The sequence below is a fragment of the Hippoglossus stenolepis genome, chromosome 3 (genome assembly GCF_022539355.2).
Source record: "Hippoglossus stenolepis isolate QCI-W04-F060 chromosome 3, HSTE1.2, whole genome shotgun sequence".
NCBI classification, from domain to species: Eukaryota; Metazoa; Chordata; class Actinopteri; order Pleuronectiformes; family Pleuronectidae; genus Hippoglossus; species Hippoglossus stenolepis.
Window position 1 is genome coordinate 1,423,299 of NC_061485.1, and position 5,207 is coordinate 1,428,505.

The following is a 5,207-nucleotide window of genomic DNA, read 5'->3' on the forward strand; positions in this document are numbered from 1 at the left end:
ATGAGAGGGGTTTGACCTCAGAGCTGAAGCCAGAGAAGAACAGCTGATCTCTGACAGACTGCAGTGAATCAACCTGGATAAAGAATAAAACTTAACTGTAAATTAAACTGAATTCATGTGTGAAAATAACAGACACATATTCATGTCAGCACAGACTCATAACATGGAAGATAAATTAAGAAATCAGACATGTTGGGACTAAAAACGAGTCCTGATTCAGTACAAATAGATTATTTGGACCGCCCTGTCCTGCAGACTGGCTTAGGAAATCCAGAACTAAACTCATATGTTTTGAACAAGTAGCTGAATATTTAAAATGTCACAGTAGATTAATTAATGAATGATTCAAGTTATGTATGAAGAGGAATTATGTTAACTTAGACCAAATGAGATCAATTGTGTATAAATGCTGTTTTTATAGATATGAGATCTACAAAAAGCTGTCAGTGAACTGACCCCAGAGTCTCAGTCGACAGGTTGGACTCTGTAGAAAACCACACAGCTCCTTCACTCCTGAGTCCTGGCAGTCAAGTTTCTATCAGACTGCTTCTCTCTCAGATGAGAGGGGTTTGACCTCAGAGCTGAAGCCAGAGAAGAACAGCTGATTCTGACAGTCTGCAGTACTTCAACTTGGATAAAGAAATATGAATATTAGAATGTGTCCTCCTGTTGCTGTGGATCACACGCGCCAACACAGACTCCAACATGCTGCTGACTTTCAGTCCAGTCTGTGACCCAAAGATAAATATCAGATCAGACACTGACCATGTTTCATTCATCTCCTTCTTCTCTGTGTTTGGTCACTGAGCAGGTTTGTGTAATTAAACACTGCTTTAAAGTAGGGATGGCTCCCTGACAGTCACTTCCTGTTTGTTTCTATAATATCAACTGTCCAATGTATTTCAATAAGAACGTGTCTTATTTGAAACCTGAGGAGGACGAAAAGGTCTGCCTCAGTCCACATGTTATTTTCTGACACTTTCTCAGTGATCAGGAGCAGGTGAGTGCAGGTGAATGGAGTTGATGAGGTGGGATTTGGACGACAGGCTGGGTGAGGGACAGATGACTGAGGGACAGTGAGTGGGAGAGCAGAACTGGAAGATAATTTAAATAAATAATGACCCAATAAGAAAGAAAGTCTGAAAAGGTGAACAAGGATTTAGACCAGAGTCTCCAGGTCACAGCTTCTGGACTCTCCAGTCCAGAACACAGCAGCCAGTCTTGAATCCCGCAGCCTGGCTCCCACTCGCATCCAGTTCTCTGATGAGGTCTGACTTCAGAGCTGAGGCCACTATATAGTGAGTCTCTGAGAGTCACAACAACCGAAATCTTAGATTAAAGAAAATATCAAATCTGTGAGAGAATTAAATCAGAAAACACAACATTCATATGCAAAAACGTGATCATGACCCTCACCCTGGTAAATCTCTTTTTGTTAAAAGACCAAGAGAATCCTTCAGATTTGGTCCAAGCGTCATTCAGACTAACAGAGGAACTCATTAGGATTCAGGTGGTCAAAGGTCAAAGGTCAAGGTCACAGAACATGTTCATGGCCTCTGAACATGATGTCTCAAGTCTGTCTTTAGGGATTTCTTCACATTTTGACTAAAGAGAAACGACGATTAGATTTCAGTGGTCAAAGGGTCAGCGGTTACAGTGACTCTATATTATTGTGAAGTCCAAGGAAGTGTCAGGAACCCGGAGGGACGGACACTGCACTGCTGGTGGTATGACAACGCAGGGTGGGAATTTTCGCATGGCTGGAATATATATATATATATATATTCAATAATCTCCTGCACCCCACATGGTCATGTCTGAACCTCAAACTCCAGCACAGTGATCACATTGGATTTACTCTCTACATCTGGATTCAGTTACTCACAGGATGTGCGCGTATGTATAATGATACATACGCGCACACCACCTAACTCCGATCTACATGTCTGTGGTTTGTGGAGGAAGCTGAGAACCCAGAGAAACCCTGCAGACAATTCAGAGAACCTCCTCCTCACAGAAAGGCTGCACTAACAGTGTTGACCACTGCAACACCATGCTGCTCCAAACACTGAGAACCATTTAACACTGAGTGTATTTGAAGAATCCACTCATCTCCACTGATTGATGTTATTGATCATGTCTGACTCACAGAGCCTTCCCTGCAGTTCACAGCTGGATCAGTCTCCTCGAGCCGAATTCTGCTGATGTTGAACTTCCAGGTCCAACTCATCCAGAACCTCTCGACACATCTGCAGCATGTAGGCCAGAGCTGGAGAGTGGATCTCAGAGAGTTCCTCCTCTGATTTGTTCTCTGACGCCAGAATCACTTTCATCTGCTGATGAACTGAGTGGTCGCCTTCATCTCAGTCAGACAGTGGAAGATGTTGGATGCTTGTCAGGAGAAATGTCATCACTTCATCCTTCAGGTTGTTGATGACTCTGATGATCTCTGGATTGTTCTCTGTCCGACCCAGCAGGCCTCCCAAGACTCTCTGGTTGACCCAGACTGAGGCCGTGAAGGAAGCGAACAAACAGGTCCAGATGACCATTTGTACTGGGTGAGGATTTCTCCATGGTTCTCTTCAGAGGTCATCCAGGGAGAAGGTACTGTCTGTGTCCCATATGTTCCTGGGAAGCTGCTGAGTTCTTCTGTGTTCTTGGTGTAACAGTGGAACATGTAGACTGCAGCCAGAAACTCCTGAACGCTCAGATGAACAAAGCAGACTGATTCTGAAGATCACACACTTTCTTCTCTGAAGATCTCAGTAAAACTCCCTGAGCACACCAAGGCCTCTGCATTAAGACTACACTGCCCAGGTCTTCTTGGTAGAACATGATGTTTCTTCCTCCAGATGTTTAAGTGCCAGCCTCCCAGCTTCAGGAGAACGTCCCTGTCAGCCTCCGCCAGCCGGCTGTGAGTCACCACGTCCCTCACCGCATTCTGTTCTTCCTTGTCTGAACCAGCAGGAAGTGTGAGTACAGGTCAGTCAGGTCTTGGGCAGCTCTCTCTGGTCTGGTCAACATGTGCTCCAGAACTGTGCACCTGATCCAGCAGAAGACTGGGACTTGACACATGATGTGGAGGTTCTTCGACGCCTTGATGTGTATGATTCTGCTGCACAGCTCTTCATCACTGAATTCTCCGAAGTACTTCTCTGCCTCAGTGGAGCCTTCATTTCGGTGAGACCCTGTCAACACATGTAGGAGGGATCTGATTGGTCACGCAGGTCTGGAGGTTATCCAGACGAGAGCTTCTAGGAAGCAGATTCCCCGGGATGAGGTTTGTCAGCAGCACGTTGACTGATGACCTCTGTGTGACATCAGACACAAGCTCCTGTGGTTGAAGTCCAGAGGAAGTCTGCTTTCATCCAGGCCGTCAAAGATGAACAAAGGTTTACAGACAGCGAGCCTCTGCTGCAGAGCTTCTGTAACGCTGGATGGAAAACACGAGCAGCGTGAGAAGACTGTGCCAAGGGTTCACCAGGTTCAGCTCCTGAACGAAAGCAAGGTCAGCAGACCCAAGATCTTTGCTTTCTAAACCTCTGCCCAGTCTCAGAGTGAACTTCTGCACCGAGAAGCAGCTCAACGCCAGCGACGCCGTTGGTCAGGACGACTCTGATGCTGCCTGCTGGTCAGTTGAGGCTTTGAAGATGTCGGGCACTTGATGGGAGAGTGTCGGGAGGCTCTTCATCTTGGAAGTCGCCTCCAGCTGCCTCACCTCAGTTGAGTATTAACCCTCTTCACTTGTCCTCTGTGATGTGTAGAGTTTCAGTGTAGATCCTGTTGAGGAGGGTTCTACTTCCTGTGTTTCATCAGTTCCTTCACAGTCACATGTCTTCACATCTCCTCCTCACACTGAGCTGCAAGTTCATCTAGAAAACCTCCCAGACAATAATGATCTGAAAGACAAGAAACAATGTCAGAGACAGAGAATCTGAGAATCTGCTGATTGTTTTCATCAGATACAGAAAAACTACAGAAAATAAAAAAGCTTTTAACTTTGTGCTTTTATAACGATGTTAAATGTTGATGCTGTATGAAGGAACAAAATAAACCACACAAAAGTGTTGTTGTCAGAAGTGAAGACATCAGCAGACACATGTACAGTGCTGCTCTGACCGGCTGTCTGAGCTCCAGCTCCTGTTCGATCTTTGTCCACTGGGGACAGGAGGATCTCCTGAAGAGCCAGACTGGTCCCAGTATGCGAGGTGATGCACTGTCTGCAGAACCAGTGTCCAGCTGGTGGAGACTGATCCTTCAGACGCCCTGACATCGGCACAGCAGGACGACTGCTCCTCCTCAGAAACATGACTCCTCCTCCTCTCTCTGTGAAGACATTTCCCGATAACTCATGTCACAGCGTCACAGGTTGTCATTACTTCTGTCAAGGAGGTTTTGTTTTCACCAAGTATGTTTGTGTGTTGGTTGGTTCGTTAGTGGGATTATAAAAACGGCGATTACCAGTGCAAACTTGTGAAAAGGTGGTTCAGAACCAGATCGGGGGAGGGCCGTTTTCACAGACATGTTCAGAGGACTGATGTTTACCAGTGTGTGAATTCCCAGCAGATCCAAATCAAAATGAGTCTCTAGTGAATTCAAAGTGGTTTCATAAGGAGCGTGTTGGTTCTTGGTGGAGGTCTGAGTCCTTTTGAGTGATTCTGAGATTGAATACCAACTTCAATGAAGCTGTGTCCTAATGCAGGGGCCACACTAGGAGGAAACTAAATCCTTCAGAGCAGGTCACAGTAGAAACAGTCTCTCATCAGTGAGGGTCCAGGTTCACTGAAGTTTAGAGGCTGATACATGGACATGTCACCTTTCAGAGACAGACAGCTGGACCCTGGAGACTCTGCTCTCAGTCTGTGGTCCTGACCTCTGCAAACACAAACATGTTTTTATTCAGAACACATCATTCACTGGTTCATTCTCTGAGGATTCAGTTTGGAGGTTCACATGTTTGAGCAGGTCTCTACTTTGTGTGAGGGTCCAACTTGCCTGAAATCCTCGCCCATGTTAACTGGCCGGCTGCGGCTCAGTTGTGGTTCAGGCCACGCCTGCTCTTCTAGATGTTCAAGGTCTGGCCTGCTTCCCTTCTTCTCGCCCCAGCCAGTTTACAGCAGAACACAGTGAAATGATCTTTCACACCAGTTTCAATGTTTATCTGTTGAAAACATCACAAAATACAAATATTTGCAACACTTCCCGTA